This window comes from Podarcis vaucheri, assembly GCF_965113315.1.
Source record: "Podarcis vaucheri genome assembly, chromosome: 18".
NCBI classification, from domain to species: Eukaryota; Metazoa; Chordata; class Lepidosauria; order Squamata; family Lacertidae; genus Podarcis; species Podarcis vaucheri.
Window position 1 is genome coordinate 3,477,835 of NC_138756.1, and position 20,122 is coordinate 3,497,956.

Consider the following 20,122-nt stretch of genomic DNA (forward strand, 5'->3'; position numbering starts at 1 on the left):
TCCTCCTCCTCCTCCACCTGTCCGTCATGTGCCACAGACCCCTCCTCCCACAAGGAGGGATTTGATGTGCAGGCAAGGCTTTAACTCTCCTCTTCCCCCTCCTCCCCGTTTGCAGAGGTGAATTTCTGAAGGCAGGAAGGAAACCTTGGGCTGAAATCCCTATAGCTCTCACCGGGGGGGGGGGCAGTGTCAGCTGGACAGAATCGCAGCAGCAGCAGCAGAAAGGGGGTTGGTTTGGGGTGGGGTAAGGGGAAGGTTGCATGCGGTCCCCAGACATATTGAGCCTGCTCCTTTCTTCCTTCTTCCTTCCTTCCTTCTCTTAACCATCTTTTGCCATCTCGCGGAGCCTGACTGGTCCTTGCGGATAAATGAGGTGAGGATGCTCTGATTTCATATGCGTTTATATTTTTGCACCAGTCCTTTGAGCAATGCGTTTCCAGGGAAGGGAAATGGAGGCGCGGGGAGGTAGTAATGGGGAGGTCTGTGCAAAGAGGAAGGGAATGGCCAAGGAGCCTGGGAAAAAAGCAGCCGAAGAGATCAGCCAGGATTTGCAAAGCTTTAAGGAGCTTTGCAGGCGAGCCAATTGAAAGCATAGCAACAACAAGGGCTTGTTTGCCTGTCGGTTACCGGTGGCAGCGGAGGCACCGGGCGGGTTGTCCTCTGCGGGTTGCGCGCGGTTCTTGCTAAAAATAAGAATAATTAGGTGCGTTGCCATTCCAGCAGGAGGTTGCTGCAGCTGGCCAGGGAGCCATTAAAGGGGGGGGGAAGGAGCGGATTACCCCCCCCAAGCTTCCAACGCATGCATTGGAAAGGGCAATATCCAAGCAAGGTCAGGATGCGTGCAGGAGGGTCTGGGATGGACGCTGGTCTCTATCTCTGTGTGTTTTTGCGAAGTCAGGCCCTTGTGCATCTGGGCTCAGTGTTGCTGCACTGACTGGCAGCCGCCCTCCGGGGCTTCAGGCAGAGGATCTTCCCGGCTGCCATATGCAAACCCACTCATCCATCTGTTTCAGTACACTGGCTGGCAGCAGTGACTCTCTAGGATTTCAGACGGGGTCCCCCCCCAAGATTGGATCTGAAACCCACTTAATGCAAAGCTGATGGCCTACGCCAGAGCTCTGCCCTTCCCTTAAAAACAGATCAAGATTCTAGTCCTCATGGACTGAATTAAACAGAAAGCTGCCTTCTACTGTTCCATCTAGCTCATCACTGTCCACACTGACTGGCAGTGTCCCACTGGGGTCCCTGACCCTACCTGGATATGCTAAAGGTAAAGGTAAAGGGACCCTTGACCATTAGGTCCAGTCGTGACCAACTCTGGGGTTGCAGCGCTCATCTCGCTTTATTGGCCGAGGGAGCCGGCGTACAGCTTCCGGGTCAAGTGGCCAGCATGACCAAGCCGCTTCTGGCAAACCAGAGCAGTGCACGGAAACGCCGTTTACCTTCCCGCCGGAGCGGTACCTATTTATCTACTTGCACTTTAACATGCTTTCAAACTGCTAGGCTGGCAGGAGCAGGGACCGAGCAATGGGAGCTCACTCCGTCACGGGGATTTGAACCACCGACCGGTTTAGTCATGCTGGCCAAATGACCCGGAAGCTGTACGCTGGCTCCCTTGGCCAATAAAGCGAGATGAGCGCCGCAACCCCAGAGTCGGCCACGACTGGACCTAATGCTCAGGGGTCCCTTTACCTTTACCTAGGTGTAACAGCAGCAGGCTTAACGTTCCAGAGTTTGCTAAAACTGTATGAACTTGTTTGGGTTGAAAGCGGTGTTAAAAACTCAGATGAACAAAGAAACAAGGCTCCTTAAATTAAGGCTGAAACCAAGGTTGTCAATGCCAAAACACAATGCCTAGTTGTGCTTTTGTGGCAAGACGGCTCTAAAGTCTTATTTTCCAAATGAAGGACTGACTGTGATGGATTCTCAGTTCAACATCTGGCTAGTTCAGAGGACAACCTTGGGCCTGGTTAAGAGCTTTGAGAACTTAAAAGAAGGAAAGTCACTTGATCCAAAGACCTATCTATTGGCGTATTCCAACCTCTTTTTCGTAATGGTGACTCAGACCGTTCATAACATGGGGATATTCTTCCCAACTCTGAGCAGGGCAGTGGGGAAAGACAAGACAAGCGACAACAATTCACTATAATGTTGTTCACTGCTCCTGCTCAGGTTGCACAGAAAATGCATTTTAGTTGCTGAAATTCATTCTGATCGTGCAGATAAAATATATTGGAGATAATTCTACAGGAGGGGGTGTTGGTGTTTGAAAACAGTGCAGATCCAGGGATACCTAGATGGGGAAGATGTCAGGCGCAGTTGTGGCTCCCAGGCATTTTCACTTGGCAGATAAAAAGGTAAAGGGACCCCTGACCGTTAGGTCCAGTCGTAGCCGACTCTGGGGTTGCGGCGCTCATCTCGCTTTATTGGCCAAGGGAGCCAGCGTACAGCTTCCGGGTCATGTGGCCAGCAAACCAGAGCAGTGCACGGAAACGCTGTTTACCTTCCCACCAGAGTGGTACCTATTTATCTGCTTGCACTTTGACGTGCTTTCAAACTGCTAGGTCGGCAGGAGCTGGGACCAAGCGGGAGCTCACTCCGTCACAGGGATTGGAACCGCCGACCTTCTGATCAGCAAGCCCTAAGCTCTGTGGTTTAACCCACAGCGCCACCCGCGCCCTTGGCGGAGAGTCAGGTGCAAAATGTGCCTGGTGGCTGGCTAATTTTGAACACTGGTTGAAATCCCGTTTGAGGACTTCCCTTAGGGCAGCAGTTCTCAACCAGTGGGTACCCAGACGTTGTTGGACTACAACTCCCATCATCCCTGAGCTCTGGCCTTGGGATGATGGGAGTTGTAGTCCAACAACATCTGGGGACCCACAATTGAGAAGAGCTGCAGGGCTCTTCTTCTGGAACCTCCAGGTCTAGCGGCAGTCTAACTTGATTCCTAGGTTCTTAGGGGCATTTGGCCACTGTGGGAACAGGATACTGGACTAGATGGGTGCCCTTTGGCCTATTCCAGCCAACCCCTTGAGACGGAGGGGACATAATCTTGATTGGTGGGGGAGGCATTGCGCCCCCCTTAATATCTGCCCCCTGCTTCGCGGTGAGTTGGCAGAGCTGATGCCATCTGGCTCCTGTCAATACGCCTCCATTGGCTTAGGGTACAAGGCGTTTAACCGGTTTACCTTCCCACTGCCAACAGGAGGAATTGTTGTTGCCCCCTCCCTCGAATACAGACGTCGAATACAACAATGTAGGCGGTGCTCCGAGACGTCGTTGTGCCTTGTGCTTCACACCCTCGCTTTCAGGGCCTGGGAGAAGGGTCCAGCAAAGGAGCCCTTTGCGCATGCTCATTGGGCAGGAGTGCACTGGTGTTTTGGAAACCAAGCTTCCAGCTGAAGGTGACAGCAGAGGCTTGTCGGTGGTAGCCCCGAACGAGCATATAAAATTCCTTGTACATTCTGTGCAGACTTTGGGCTAGAGGTGAAGGTAAAGGTACCCCTGACCATTAGGCCCAGTCGCGGACGACTCTGGGGTTGCATGTTCATCTCGCTCTGTAGGCCGAGGGAGCTGGCGTTTGTCCACAGACAGCTTTTCCAGGTCATGTGGCCAGCATGACTAAGCCACTTCTGGTGAACCAGAGCAGCGCACAGAAACGCCGTTTACCTTCCCGCTGGAGCGGTACCTATTTATCTATTTGCACCTTGATGTCCTTTTGAACTGCCAGGTTGGCAGGAGCAGGGACTGAGCGACGGGAGCTCACCCCGTTGCGGGGATTCGAACCGCCGACCTTCTGATCGGCAAGTCCTAGGCTCTGTGGTTTAACCCACAGCGCCACCTGCATCCCATCTATCTATATCTATCTATCTATCTATCTATCTATCTATCTATCTATCTATCATCTATCTATCTATCTATCTATCTATCATCTATCATCATTTATCATTCCCCACCCATCTGACTTGGTTGCCCCAGCCACTCTGGGTGGCAGGCAGCAAATACAAAAAACAAAACAAAACATTGTACATTAAAAACCTCCCTATATAGGGCTGCCTTCATAGGTCTTCTGCAGGTTGTACAGTTTCTTTTCCCCTTGACTTTTGATGGGAGGGTGTCCTCATCATAGAATCCTAGAGTTGGAATAGACCCCAAGGGCCATCGAGTCCAACCCGCTGCCAAGCAGGAAACACCATCAGAGCACTCCTGACATATGGTTGTCAAGCCTCTGCTTAAAGACCTCCAAAAGAGGAGACTCCACCACACTCCTTGGCAGCAAATTCCACTGTCGAACAGCTCTTACTGTCAGGAAGTTCTTCCTAATGTTTAGGTGGAATCTTCTTTCTTGTCGTTTGGATCCATTGCTCCGTGTCCGCTTCTCCGGAGCAGCAGAAAACAACCTTTCTCCCTCCTCTATGTGACATCCTTTTATATATTTGAACATGGCTATCATATCACCCCTTAACCTCCTCTTCTCCAGGCTAAGGAATAGCCTAATAGCCTAAAGAACAGGCTAAAGAATCACAGTTCTATGCAGCTGTGATTTCCACAAATGTCCCTTGCCATTTTAAAGGGGGGGGGCAGAGAAGTGTGCAAGGCTTTGAAACTCAGCGTCTATCATTATCTAACTGCATCGCTCTGCCATTTCAGCATAAAACACACACATTCTTCCAGTCCACATTCCCAAGAGGGAGAAGCGCAGACAGACAGCGCATCTGCTTTGCGCGCACAAAGTCCCATAGTTCAATACCTGGCTTCTCCAGATGAGGCCAGGAGGAGGCGCCCTGCATGGAAACTCTGGAGGGCAGCTGCCGGTCAGTGCTGACGATACTGAGCTTAGTGGGCCAATGAAGGGTCTGACTAAGCTAAAGTGTAAGGCAGCATCCCATGTCTCTAAAGAAATGGGATTGGATGGGGAACTGTGCCCACTGAGCCTAGAGCTTGCCGATCAGAAGGTCGGCGGTTCGAATCCCCTGATGGTCAGACAGACAGATATATATAGAGAAATAAATATAATTCCTTGCATAAATATAATGCATTGCAGGGGGTTGGACTTGATGACCCTTGGGGTCCCTTCCAACTCTACAGTTCTGTGATTCTATGATGCTACTCAAGGTAGACCCATTGCAATTATTATTATTAAATTTTCTACATCGCCCTTTATCAGTAGGTCTCAGGGCGGTTTGCAACATAAAATTACGATTAAAAACACACACCACAAACTGCATAATAAAAATAAGAACCCCCCCCATAATGTCCCCTCCCACGACAAATATAAAAGGACATCGGATGCCAACCGGCCAAAGGCCTGGCTGGAAAGGAATGTTTTTGCCTGGCGCCTAAAGGTGTACAGTGGTACCTCTGGTTACGAACTTAATTCCTTCTGGAGGTCCGTTCTAAAGCTGAAACCGTTCGTAACCAGAGGTAAAGGTAAAGGGACCCCTGACTGTTAGGTCCAGTCGTGGCCGACTCTGGGGTTGTGGTGCTCATCTCGCTTTATTGGCCAAGGGAGCCGGCGTACAGCTTCCGGGTCATGTGGCCAGCATGACTAAGCCGCTTCTGGCGAACCAGAGCAGTGCACGGAAACGCCGTTTACCTTCCCGCCGGAGCGGTACCTATTTATCTACTTGCACTTTGACGTGCTTTCGAGCTGCCAGGTTGGCAGGAGCAGGGACCAAGCAAGGGGAGCTGACTCCGTCGCAGGGATTTGAACCGCCAACCTTCTGATTGGCAAGTCCTAGGCTCAGTGGTTTAACCCACAGCGCCACCTGCAGAGGTACCACTGTATAATGAAGGCACCAGCCGAACCTTCCTGGGGAGAGCATCCCACTGATGGGGAGTTGTAAGTTGGTCGTAGCCCATGAGAGCAGCCCTGAAGCAGCTAGATCAAGCCACAGGTGTGTGTGTGTGTGTGGGGGGAGTCATAGAATCACCGAATTGTAGATTTGAGAGGATCCCTGAGGATCATCCAGCTAGTCCTTATGGTTTTGCATAAACAGCTAATTTAATTGAGGGCCTTAGACCCTTAATCCATCTAGCTCAGTTTTGTCTACACTGGGAGCAGCTCTCCAGGATTTCAGACTTGGGGGGTGGGATATCTCTCAGCTCCACCTGAAGATGCCCCCTGGGGACTGAGCTGCAAGAAAAGAGAGCATAATTGAAGAAGAGTCATCCTGGATCGGGCCCATCTTGTCCAAGGTCCTCTCCTTACAGTGGCCACAGTGCTAGAAATTAGCCAGGCACCAGGAGATTTTCCCCTGTAACCCTGGAGTGATGCTGCTGCTGCTGCTGCTGCCAGTCAGTGTGGACATTACTTGCACAGCATCAGGCAAGCATCTCGTGCTGCTATCCGCCGGTGAGTGGGTGTGGTTTTCTCGTGTAAGGAAAGATTCCTAAAAGGTAGGGATATGCATCTACTGAATAAATCAAGATATATCAAAACCGACGTACCAAGACAGTCCTGTTTTGTTGGAGGGGTTCCTGCTTCTTTTGCTGAGTGGGGCCCTGGACATCTGCCCAAAAATCTTCCCCTGCCATATGCACACAGCAGCTGTTTATGCCGTCCTCTATCTCTCCCTTTCCTTTCCTCTCTCTTTCTCTCTCTCTCCAGTCTGTGGAATGCAAGAGGAGGCAGGGCTCTGTGGTGGGGCAAGAGCGATGCGCCCAACAAAATATCGGCTGGGGTGGAGGTTGGTGAGGGGGTGGGTGCACATAGCTGGCGTGATTTTTAAACAAAGAAGGGACAAAAAGACTCTCCCCTCCTGCGGTTTTCCAGATAGTGGCATTCAAAAGCCTTGCTGCCCCCGAGTCGGACTATGGAGACACAGAGGCAGACCAACAAACGAACGTGTTTGCATTAGGGGATGCCCTGAAGTAGAGGACCTTATGCATTATATCTTGCGCTGCCCCTTATACAGTCATACCTCGGGTTACAGCCGCTTCAGGTTGCGTTTTTTCAGGTTACGCCAACTCTGGGGTTGCGGCGCTCATCTCCCTTTACTGGCCAAGGGAGCTGGTGTACAGCTTCCGGGTCATGTGGCCAGCAGGACTAAGCCGCTTTGGCGAACCAGAGCAGCGCACGGAAACGCCGTTTACTTTCCCGCCGGAGCAGTACCTATTTATCTACTTGGACTTCGTGCTTTTGAACTGCTAGTTTGGCAGGAGCAGGGACTGAGCAACGGGAGCTCACCCCGTCGCGGGGATTCGAACCGCTGACCTTCTGATCGGCAAGCCCTAGGCTCTGTGGTTTAACCCACAGCGCCACCCGCGTCCCCGGAGACTACCTTACACTGCATTTAAAACCAAAATTGCATTTGGGTAGAAACTGTTTCTCAGGCAGCTAGTCCTAGTCTTTATAACCCTGTACAGTGGTACCTCTGGTTACGTACTTAATTCGTTCTGGAGGTCTGTTCTTAACCTGAAACCTTTCTTAACCTGAAGCACCACTTTAGCTAATGGGGCCTCCCGCTGCCCCATTTCTGTTCTCATCCTGAAGCAAAGTTCTTAACCTGAGATATTATTTCTGGGTTAGTGGAGTCTGTTACCTGAAGCATATGTAACCTGAAGCGTATGTAACCCGAGGTACCACTGTACCTTCTTCCAGAAGGCAGAAACTGAAAGAGATAATTTCCGGGGTGCGCACTGTCCTGCGCTATCTCTGCAGCTTTCTTATGGCACCTGAAAGCGTAGATTTGATCCAAGGTGGGAAGAGTGCGCCCAATTATTCTCTCCTCAGTCTTTACAACCCTGGACAGCATTGTTCCCCCCCCCCCCGTGGGTGTGTTGCACACTAGTTACAAGCACCATTCCTCGTTTGATATGGGTGGTGTTCAGAGAGCCATAATATCTCAGGAGTGGGCCTTTTTGTGTGTGTGTGGGGGTTGCTTTTGTCTTTTGGGTGCTTGGAGGTGTGTGAGTTTCTCAGGGTGGAAATACCCAGGGGGGTTCCAAAGTAGGTGGTAATTCCCCATGGGGGAGGGCAGTTAGTCTAGGCGGGGTGCTAAAAAGTAAGGTGGCAGCAGGGGAGGGGGCGTTCGTTGGCGGTGTAAAGGACTGTGTGAAAAGCTGGCATCACTGGATCAATTTCATCAGTTTTGTTGAATTAATTAAACTTGAGTTTCAGTTGGATTTTGAGTAAGTGGGCAACTAATTGCCACTGCTTTGAATGTTATTGTTTCTATGATTCTGTATGTATGCTTTAGTTGATATGATGGTAATAATAATAATAATAATAATAATAATAATAATAATAATAATAATAATATATTTATATATAATTAATATATTTCCCCAGCCACTCTGGCCGGCTTCCAACTGAATATTAAAAACAATACAGCGTCAGACATTAAAAACCTCCCTAAACAGGGCCGCCTTCAGTTGACTTTAAAAAGTAAAATAGTTGTTTATTGCCTTGACATCTGCTGGGAGGGCGTTGCACAGGACAGGCGCCACCACCGAGAAGGCCCTCTGCCTGGTTCCCTGTAACCTCACTTCTCGCAGCGAGATTCCTTCATTGCAGACAGTGGACCTCCAGGGTCCTTCCCAACACTGCAAGCCGATGATTATTTTTCTTGGTGGGTCGTGCAAACTGCTATAATTAATAATAATAATAATAATAATAATAATAATTTATTTATACCCCGCCCATTTGGCTGGGTTTCCCCAGCCACTCTGGGCAGCTTCCAACAAAATATTAAAATACAATACTCTATCAAACACTTAAGTGTTTTAAATTTGTTGTTAGTTGTCCTGAGCCCGGTTTTTGAACCGGGAAGGGCGGGGTACAAATAAAAAATTATTATTATTATTATAGTCTGAATATTTTTTTTATTGGGCATGGGGCACTGCTGGGGGTGAGTTTGTGGAACCAAGGTGGCAGGGACCCCCCCCCCAAAAAAAAAAAGTTTGGGCGTCAGTGATATGAGCTGTCTCATCCCTCACTCAACAAACAGAACACCCCTCTGTTCCTTTGTGGGTGCCATTCTCCACCTTTCCTTCTCAACCACTCTCTCTCTCTCTCTCTCTCTCTCTCTCTCTCTCTCTCTCTCTCTCTCTCTTCTTTCCAAGCCGAAGTCCCGTTATATAAAATCCAGGCACGCTCAGCTTGAATTAGGTCAAGAGGAACTCTGCACTCCCCTCCTGTTCTCCTTGTAAAGATTCAAGCAATGGGGAAGGGATGTGAGCTTTTAGAGAGGGTGTGTGTGTTTGTGTGTTTGTGTGTCCCTCGTTGCCCATAATTTGAATGCATCCCTCTTGGCAGCGGAGCTTGCCCCCCTGGCTGAAAGGGGAGAGGCCAGCTTCCTTTCCCAGAAGGATTACTCCCTTGGCCTCTTCCTAAAAGCTTTTAATCCTGCCTCTCTTTCTCTGTCTTTTAATTTGAAGGTGCAGTTTTGCAAGCAGGAAACATAAAAGGTTTTTCAGGCAATTCATTAGGTTCCACCCACTGTTTGTCGTATTCAGAGTTCCGGCTGAAGCTCAAAAATTATCTTCGGTTTGCAGATTAATAATAATAATAATAATAATAATAATAATAATAATAATAAATTTATTTATTTATATCCCGCCCTCCCCAGCCGAAGCCGGGCTCAGAGCGGCTAACAACAACAACAATTATTATTATTATTAATATTCATTTCGTTTCTATACCTCATTTTTAAGATAGGGAAAGGCTCTGCCGCAGAACAGCTGCTTTGCATGGTTCAGTCTCCCCTGGCATCTCAGAAAGACCCTTGTTTTGAAATGCTGCTGCTGCTGCCAGTCCGTGTGGACAGCACTGACCTAGAAGGCTGCTTCCTATTTAAACGGGTCATTGCTTTGCTTTTAAAGGGCAGGGCCGCAGCTCAGCCGAAGAGTGTCAGCTTTGCATGCCAAAGGCCCCACGTCCCCTCTCCCGAAGGTATCTCTAGGTAGGTCTGGGAGAGCTGCTGCCAGTCAGTGTGGACAATACAAAGCTAGATGGAGCCCTAACCTGGAGAGAAACAGCAGAGACCTGATGAAGAGATCACAGCAGAGGTTATATTTTCTGAGAATCCTCCGGAAAAACAATCTCTCAAAGGACCTGTTGATGGCATTTTACCATTGCACTGTGGAGAGCGTACTAACTTATGGTCTGTGTGTGTGTGTGGTTTGGGAGCTGCACGGCCAGGGAAAAACAATGTTCTCCAGGGTTGTAAAGACTGCGGAGAGAATACAGTGGTACCTCGGGTTACATACGCTTCAAGTTACATACGCTTACAGACTCCGTTAACCCAGAAATATTGCTTCAGGTTAAGAACTTTGCTTCAGGATAAGAACAGAAATTGTGCTCCGGCGGCACAGCGGCAGCAGGAGGCCCCATTAGCTAAAGTGGTGCTTCAGGTTAAGAACAGTTTCAAGTTAAGTACAGACCTCTGGAACGAATTAAGTACTTAACCCGAGGTACCACTGTAATTGGGTGCGCTCTTCCCACCTTGGATCAAATCTACGCTTCCAGGTGCCATACGAAAGCTGCAGAGATAGCCCAGGACAGTGCGCACCCCGGAAATCATCTCTTTCTGCTTCTGCCTTCTGGAAGAAGGTCCAGGGTTATAAAGACTAGGACCAGCCGTCTGAGAAACAGTTTCTACCCAAGTGCAGTGTAAGGAGTCTCTATGGGAGTATACTGTATTTAAAAATGGGGTATCAGAGTTTTTAGGGGGCTAACCAAGCTGGGATAGCAGGCTTTTATGTCGATTTTTCAATTTCGTTGTTCTGTATGGGACAATGACAATAAAGATTATTGTATCGTATGGCCTGACTCAGTGTAAGGCAATATACCTGTGTTGTACAGAAAGAGCTAGATATATGGGTTAATGGAAATACAGTGGTGCCCCGCAAGACGAACGCCTCGCAAGACGGAAAACCCGCTAGACGAAAGGGTTTTCCGTTTTGGAGGCGCTTCGCAAAACGAATTTCCCTATGGGCTTCCTTCGCAAGACGAAAGCCCATAGGGAAATCTCCGGGACAGCGGGGAAGCGCAGCGCGTCTTCCCCACTGTCCTCGGACCTCCTCCGAAGGCTGGCGGTGGGGCGGAAAGCCCTTCTCCCCGCGCCAGCCTTCGGAAGGCTCCTCCGAAGGCTGGCGGTGGGGCGGAAAGCCCTTCTCCCTGCGCCAGCCTTCGGAAGGCTCCTCCGAAGGCTGGCGGTGGGGAGAAAAGCCCTTCTCCCTGTGCCAGCCTTCGGAAGGCTGCTCCGAAGGCTGGCGGTTGTGCGGAAAGCCCTTCTCCCCGCGCCAGCCTTCAGGTGGCTGTCCTGAAGACTTGCGGTGGGAGGAGGGTTTTCCTTCCCACCGCCAACATTCAGAATGCTGTTCTGAATGTTGGCGGTGGGGAGGAAAAACCCTCCTCCCACCACAAGCCCCGGGAACAGAGGAGAAGCACTGCGCCCCTTTCCCTCTGTTCCCGTACCTGTCCTGAAGGCTTGCGGTGCGGAGAAAAGCCCTTCTCCGCACCGCCAGCCTGGCAAGCGGTTTCCATAGGAACGCATTAATTGATTTTCAATCCATTCCTATGGGAAACCGTGCTTCGCAAGACGAAAAACTCGCAAGATGAAAAAACTTGCGGAACGAATTAATTTCGTCTTGCGAGGCACCACTGTAGAACCTGGAGGCAGCTGTTTCGAAGAAGGGCGCATTCATCGGCATATGGAGGGTTCCGGTGTTAGAAATTAGCCGGGTGCCAGGCGCGTTTTGCAACTGGTGCGGGCCCCTGCAGAGATTCCTGGATGCCAGGTGGGCAACTGGTATCTCCACCTGGCTTGCCCCTCCAGCTTCCTTAAGCAGGTCAGCAGAAGAGCTTATCGGTTGCATTTATCTCCCATCTTTTGCTCCAAGGAATCCATGGTCCACCCCCTCCTCAATTAATCCCACAACGACCCTGTGAGGTGGGCCAAGAGACTGGGACTGAGACTCCAAGGTCGCCCAGTGAGTTCCATGACTGAGTGGGGACTCGAACTCTGATCTCCCAGGTCCTCGTCCGACACTCTAACCCCTACACCACCCTGCCTTCCTAGAGTTCTCCTGCTATGGGGCAGCTCTGTAAATTAAGTAGGTAAATAAATACGGGGAAAGCCAAATGTCCCTGAGAGAAGGATCTGAAATATTTTCATGGAAGCCTGAATTTGTTTAATTCTGGAATGTATTATTTGATGTTTTAATGGGTTGAAAACCGCTTTGAGGTTTCTTCTTTAAAAGAGAAAGTGGTATAGAAATGAAAAATAATGATGATAATAACAAATTGCATCATTAAAAAAAGAGGCGCCTAGACATCTTAACCTAGATTTAAGGTGCCAATTGGCGGTGAGATTATATATCTGAGTTTCTAACGCTTGGAGACTCCCCCAATTTCTGCCTGGGTTTTTGTCCTCCTCCAAACTCGGACTCCACTTTGCATAAGAATGTTCCGGAACCTGTTTGGAACCTCGGAACTGCCTGCGCATGCGAGCGCCGCCAAGTTCCAAGGTATTGTCTGGGACAGAGGGACCCCTCAGAATTAGCCGCATTTGAAAGAGGGGAGAGAGAGAGAAAAAAGGAGAGCGGAGGGGTTTGCCGCCTCGGCTTTTGACAAAGCCTCTTTTGGAACAGATTTGGAATAAGTTCCCCTCCTCTGCGCCATGCCTGCAATTTGGCCACCGCCAACACTTCCCCTGCCGAAGAAACGGGTCCCATTGGGAAAAGAGCCATTCATGGCCAGTTTCCTAGGAGACCACAGAACGCACCTCAGAGATGGTCACATCCTGCACCCACAGCTGAGAACTGAGTGCAGAAGGTAGTCTTCGTCAGCCGCGTACAACCCCAAGAAATAGACACAGACCCTAAAAAACCCAAAAACCTTCACCTCTCTTGTGGCACATTGTTAGGCTGCGGAACTCCCTCCCACCAACCTAGGTAAAGGTAAAGGGACCCCTGACCACTAGGTCCAGTCGTGGCCGACTCTGGGGTTGCGGCGCTCATCTCGCTTTATTGGCCGAGGGAGCCGGCGTACAGCTTCCGGGTCGTGTGGCCAGCATGACTAAGCCGCTTCTGGCGAACCAGAGCAGCGCACGGAAACACCATTTACCTTCCCACCGGAGCGGTACCTATTTATCTACTTGCACTTTGACATGCTTTCAAATTGCTAGGCTGGCAGGAGCAGGGACCGAGTGACAGGAGCTCACCCCGTCGTGGGGATACGAACCGCCGACCTTCTGATTGGCAAGTCCTAGGCTCTGTGGTTTAACCCACAGCGCCACTTGCGTCCCTCCCACCAACCTAGATGTCTTTAAAAGGGGATTCACACAAGAGGAGGCCATCAGTGATTACTAACCAGGAAGGAAACAACAGGAGAACGTTGCTCTTGTGCCTGGACCCGGCTTGTGGGTTTCCCAAGAGAGGCATCTAGTTGGCCACTGTGAGAACAGAATGATGGTTTCGATGGGATTGATCTAGAAGCCTGTCTCTTCCTGCTTTCTTATCGAACCTCCAGGACCAGAGGCAATCTATCTCGGCTCCTAGGAATATTTGGGATATTTGGCCATTGTGAGAACAGGATGGACCCTGATCCAGCCGCCTGTTCTTACATTTCTCTGTGCTTCTCTTGCTTTCCTCCCTCTGGAACCTGCAGTCAAGGGGTGGTGTCTGTTGTTTTTGCTTCGATTCTTTTGTGTGTGTGTGTGTCTTTTGATAAGCGGAAGCAGAAACAGTTCCTGCAGGCCAAAGCCTGCAATTTTGCTGTCCGCCTTTTCCTCCATGTTTCACCCAAACCCATCCTTACTGGGTGGGTGGTGGAAAAGAGGGGAGACAGTGGTGGCTTATGTAACACGGTTCCTTCTGGACTCAGAAGCAACGTTATGCAACCGGCTCTTAGTTATTTGAGTCACTCAGATGGTGGTACCCGACTCCACCTTGGTTGCCATGGTGACCAGCATATCTCTCTCTCTCTCTCTTTTTCTGTGCAATGTGTTTTCTTTCAACAAAGGTCCCCTGCATTTCTTCATCTTTCAGTCTTATTTTCTGCTCCGTGGAAGAAGCCCTTGACACAGAAGGGTCGATAGCAGCATGCTGTAATTGGCAGCCATTTCCCCAGCTCCTCAACACGCAAATCGCTCCCTCCCTAAGTGACTCGTGGATTCGCAAGGATGGGAGATGGGGGCAGGGGGTCAGTCCTTTTGCAGATTTTGAACTAAAGGTTAATCTGGCGTGGGAGTATTGGGTAGGCCTTGTTTGATGGCTTCAGCGCTGCTTTTGGACCAAGGGCCACATTGCCCTGGTAGAAATCCATTGGGGGGCCACGTTCCAGCAGTGGGGAGCGTTGGGAAGTGGTTGGTTGTGGGGTAAATTTGATTTAGTTCACACCGAAAGGTGGATCTGTCCAATCTGAACTTTCTGAAATGATACAAGAACAGAAAGTCATGTTTTGAAATTCACACATAATTCAATTTTGCGATGTAAGCTTCTCCAGCCAGCCAGTTTATGCAAAAATGCCTGTATTGTGGGAAATGGTGCATAAAATGCATATCAGTGCAGATAACATCAAAAACGTGCAGTATGTAGAGGAAAACTGCTTGCAAAAATGCGTTCATTAGAATAAATTTCTACTTAAATGCTGATTTGAATTTTCACGAGGATTTGAAAGAGAGGTTCGGGTATTGCTGGAGAAAATGTGGAGGAATGAAGACTGAATAAATGAGAAACTGAGGCCATATCCACACCTTGCATTTAAAGCTGTATAATTCCACTTTAAACAGATATGGCGTTTCCCAAATAATTATGGGAACTGCAGTTTGTTAAGAAGGGTGCTGAGAGTTGTCCAATTCCCCCCAGAGAGCTGTAATTCCCAGAGTGGTATAATCATAAATCCTTCTTCATAGGGAAACCTGAGAATTGTAGTTCGGTTAGAGATGAGCGCCGCAACCCGAGTCGGCCACGACTGGACCTAATGGTCAGGGGCCCCTTTACCTTTTAGGGACGCGGGTGGTGCTGTGGGTTAAACCACAGAGCCTAGGATTTGCTAATCAGAAGGTCAGCGGTTCGAATCCCCGCGACGGGGTGAGCTCCCATTGCTCGGTCCCTGCTCCTGCCCACCTAGCAGTTCAAAAGCACGTCAAGGTGCAAGTAGATAAATAGGTACCACTCCGGCGGGAAGGTAAACGGCATTTCCATGTGCTGCTCTGGTTTGCCAGAAGCGGCTTAGTCCTGCTGGCCACATGACCTGGAAGCTGTACGCCGGCTCCCTTGGCCAATAAAGTGAGATGAGCGCTGCAACCCTAGAGTCGGCCACCACTGGACCTAATGGTCAGGGGTCCCTTTACCTTTTAGAGGAATAGAGAATCTAACAACTCTCAGCACCCATAACAAACAACAGCTCTGAAAATTCTTTGGAGGAAGCCAAATTCTTTGGAGTGTTTAAAGAATTGTCCTCTGGTGTGAATGTGACCCGAGAGAACCAAAACCAGCAGATCCTTGTGTTCCTGGATTGTGCATGAGAAAGGCAGAAGAGCGCCGCTGGGGTGATAAGTTGGCAATGTGGGTCCCCCCCCCCCCGTGGGGCATATTGCCTGGCTTTTTCCAGTGTATCTGGTGCTTGTGAGATGGGGAAGTCCAGAGCATTCTGTTCCGCCTCCGCCCTTCTCCCTCCTCTGCTCAGCTCCGCTCGGCTTGCTTCTAATCATGTTGACTCTAATTAGTTAATTAAATAAGGAGGTCTCCTAGAAGTCTGGCCTCCCTACCATGTTCTGAGGGGGGCTACTGGGACTGTGTTCTCGCCACAGTTTGGCAAGGATCCCATGTCCACTCGATGATTAGCCAGTTTTTCCTTCCAGGGGGTGGGGACACACCATTTTCTGGGAATGTTTTATATGGGGGAGGGAGAGAAGGGGTTGAATGCTTGCTTGGTTGGCATCCATCTCTCCCCCAAGAGACAACGGAGTACCGTATTTTTCGCTCTATAAGATGCACCAGACCATAAGACGCACCTAGTTTTTGGAGGAGGAAGGCAAGAAGAAAAATATTCTGAATCCCAGAAGCCAGAACAGCAAGAGGGATCGCTGCGCAGCGAAAGCAGAGATCCCTCTTGCTGTTCTGGCTTCTGGGATAGCTGCACAGCCTGCATTCACTCCATAAGACGCACACACGTTTCCCCTTACTTTTTAGGAGGGAAAAAGTGAGTCTTATAGAGCGAAAAATACGGTGCGTCTCCGGAGGTGAAGTCAAACTGCAGCACCAAAGTGACCTCCCTTGGGCCCAAGCCTAGGCAGTGTGTCTGGAGGTGTCATTGCTGAGGGGGGTGACAAAATGCCGGGCGGCACTCACCGCGGGGCCTGCACCCGAGCCACCGCAAATCCTCCCTCCTTAAGTGACTTGTGGGTTTGCAAGGATGGGAGATGGGGGCAGGGGTCACTCCTTCTGCAGATTTTGAACTAAAAGGTTAATCTGGCATGGGAGCATTGGGTAGGCCTTGTTTGATGGCTTCAGCTTTGCTTTTGGAGCGAGGGCCACATTGCCCTGTTAGAAACCCATTGGGGGCCACATTCCAGCAGAAGTGGTTGGGTTGTGGGGCAAATTTGATTTAGTTCGCACCGAACGGTGGATCAGTCCAATTTGAACTTTCTGAAATGGTACGAGAACGGAAAGTCATGTTTTGAAATTGACACAGAATTCAATTTTGCGATGTCTCTCCTGGGAGAGACGCGTTGGCTTGGGCGTGTGCAGGCTCCCCGCTGCCCAAACGGTCCGCCTGCTGCCTCCCCCCCCCCAGCGGTAAGGCGGCTGAGTGGGAGGAAGAAGGCCCCTTCCTCCGCTGCTGACAACAAGACCCCCCTCTTGGCCTGGCAGATGTGGCCCAAAGGAAACCAAAGCAAGATGCTTGGTACCAGCTGGGCTGCAGGAGTTGCTGGAAGGAGGCGGTCAAGGCGCCACCCAACCGCTTTAGGGACTCCATTCCAGATTTGTGTAATAATAATAATAATTAATAATAATTTATTATTTATACCCCGCCCATCTGGCTGGGCTTCCCCAGCCACTCTGGGCGGCTTCCAAAAGAATATTAAAATACTATAATACATCAAACATTAAAGGTTCCCTAAACAGGGCTGCCTTCAGATGTCTTCTAAAAGCCTGGTAGTTGTTATTCTCTTTGACATCTGGTGGGATGGTGTTCCACAGGGAAGGCGCCACTACCGAGAAGGCCCTCTGCCTGGTTTCCTGTAACTTGGCTTCTCGCAGTGAGGGAACCACCAGAAGGCCCTCGGCGCTGGACCTCAGTGTCCGGGTAGAATGATGGGGGTGGAGACGCTCCTTCAGGTATACTGGACCGAGGCCGTTTAGGGCTTTCAAGGTCAGCACCAACACTTTGAATTGTGCTCGGAAACATACTGGGAGCCAATCCAGGTCTTTCAAGACCGGTGTTATGTGGTCTCTGCGGCCGCCCCCAGTCAGCAGTCTAGCTGCCGCATTCTGGATTAGTTGTAGTTTCCGAGTCACCTTCAAAGGTAGCCCCACGTAGAGCGCATTGCAGTAACCAGAGCATGCACCACTCTGGCGAGACAGTCCGCAGGCAGGGAGGGTCTCATCCTGCGTACCAGATGGAGTTGGTAGACAGCTGCCCTGGACACAGATTTGACCTGTGCCTCCATGGACAGCTGTGAGTCCAAAATGACTCCCAGGCTGCACAGCTGGTCCTTCAGGGGCCCAGTTATCCCATTCAGGACCAGGGAGTCCCCCACACCTGCCCGCCCCCTGTCCCCCAAAAAGAGTACTTCTGTCTTGTCAGGATTCAACCTCCATCTGTTTGCCGCCATCCATCCTCCAACCGCCTCCAGACACTCAGGGCTTGCTCCTGAGCCTTTTCTTCTCCCAAAGACGTCCCACAAGGTGGTTTAGGGTCAGAGTTTTCCTTCTTCTAGATGGGCTCCCTTCCCAGGCGGACGAGACCCACCTGCCCCTCACTTCCCTTTATGGGCAGAAACCGCCTTCTTGACCATTGGGCCCACTCTTGGCCTTCTCGGTGGTGGCACCCGCCCTGTGGAACTCCCTCCCACCAGATGTCAAAGAGAAGAACAACTACCAGACTTTTAGAAGACAACCGAAGGCAGCCCTCTTTAGGGAAGCTTTTAATGTTTAACAGACCACTGTATTTTAATACTTTGTTGGAAGCTGCACAGAGTGGCAGAGGAAGCCCAGCCAGATGGGCGGGGTATAAATAATAAATTATTATTATTATTATTATTGGTCTCATCTGCTCCATCTGCCAGATGGAGAAGCCCCTAACTCACTGAGGGTTTGAGACCCATCAACTCCCCTCGCCTGATTTAGCTGGCCAGTCGAAGTCGTTTTTCTTTTCCCGATCTAGCAGAATAATTTTTTGTGTGAAATAAATAAAAAGATAAGTACAGTGGTACCTCGGGTTACATACGCTTCAGGTTACATATGCTTCAGGTTACATACGCTTCAGGTTATAGACTCCACTAACCCAGAAATAGTGCTTCAGGTTAAGAACTTTGCTTCAGGATGAGAACAGAAATCATGCTCCAGCGGCGCAGCGACAGCAGGAGGCCCCATTAGCTAAAGTGGCGCTTCATGTTAAGAACAGTTTCAGGTTAAGAACGGACCTCCGGAACGAATTAAGTACCATATTTTTCGCTCTGTAAGACCACAAGACCACAAGACGCACCTAGTTTTTGGAGGAGGAAAACAAATATTCTGAATCTCAGAAGCCAGAACAGCAAGAGGGATCGCTGTGCAGTGAAAGCAGCAATCCCTCTTGCTGTTCTGGCTTCTGGGATAGCTGCGCAGCCTGCATTCGCTCCGTAAGACGCACACACATTTCCCCTTACTTTTTAGGACAGAAAAAGTGAGTCTTATAGAGCAAAAAATACGGTACTTAACCCGAGGTACCATTGTAAATAAACTTTCTAAAATGAATAGCAGATTACAGGTAATTTAGGCAACATACCCTTCTGTCAAGGGCTTCCATGTCTTCTCCCCCAAGTTTCCCTCCCAGCCTTAGGATTCCCCCACCCCAAAGATTTGGGGTTTCCTGCTCCTCTCTTGTGCTGTGGGGAGAGAGATGCCCCTTCTCTTATCCGCAGGAGCTGAAGTTTGGAGAATTCTCCTCAGAGCATTCTGTGTGTTGTGAGAGAGATTTAGAATTTTAAGTTTGCTTCGTGCTTTCCTTTAATTTATTTAAGAGGCATTTTGCCATCTGCCCAGGAGATTTGGCACGTGAGTTTTATTTTAGTGTTGTATATACTTTCAATATTTTTTTGCTTTGATCTGAGTTAAGTCCTGTTTGACGTGACCTTGTGTGGCTTCCACGCCGTATGAAGCTTTTGTGATGGTCCGATGACTTGTATACAAATGGATCTGTTCTTATCTGAGGTTTTTTTTAAAGTGCATTTGGACTGTTAGTTTGTGTCCTTTGTGGTTTCTGTGCAATTTGTTTTCTTTCAACAAAAGTCCCCTGCATTGGCTTTATTTTGAATTTTTTTAATCTCTCGTCGTTAGGAGCCCAAGAAGCTGTGGTGTTCTGACAGTTTATAATAAACATAATCCGCCAGGCTCCCTCTAAAAGCAAACTCGTTGGTGGAGACAGGATTGGCACCAGGGATAAACAGGAATGGGGCCGTATCGGCACGCACACCATGTTTGAATAATAATAATAATAATAATAATAATAATAATTTATTTATACCCCGCCCTTCTGGCTGGGCCTCCCCAGCCACTCTGGGCAGCTTCCATAGAAACCAAAAATACAGTAAAATATCACACATTAAAAACTTCCCTGCCTTAAGATGTCTTCTGAATGTCAGGTAGTTGTTTATCGCTTTGACATCTGCTGGAAAGGGCGTTCCACAGGGCGGGAGCCACCACCGAGAAGGCCCTCTGCCTGGTTCCCTGCAATTTCGCTTCTCACAGTGAGGGAGCCACCAGAAGGCCCTCGGCGCTGGACCTCAGTGTCCGGGCTGAATGATGGGGGTGGAGACGCTCCTTCAGGTATACTGGACCGAGGCTTCATTAATGCTTAATGAAGCATTAAGTAGTGCAAGTTTTGAAGTACAGGCAGTCTGGTGTAGTGGGTAGAGCGCTGGACTGGGAGAGGCCAGGGTTCAAGTCTTCCCACTCAGCCCTGACG

At 49.7% G+C, this 20,122-nt stretch overlaps 1 protein-coding gene across 4 annotated transcripts in view; it reads left to right on the top strand.

The window, feature by feature from the left end:
* The window catches only part of ABHD8 (abhydrolase domain containing 8), a 47,133-nt gene that overhangs the window by 15,270 nt on the left and 11,741 nt on the right, over nucleotides 1-20,122 (top strand). The window contains exon 1 of one of the 4 annotated variants that reach the window (XM_082206550.1): nucleotides 46-373. The exons of 1 other annotated variant lie outside the window; for it this stretch is intronic. The gene's annotated coding sequence lies outside the window, so the exon portion shown is untranslated. Of the gene's footprint in view, nucleotides 1-45; nucleotides 374-12,541; nucleotides 12,907-20,122 lie in introns of those variants that run through there. 2 more of the 4 variants (XM_082206553.1, XM_082206551.1) reach the window with 2 other exon arrangements.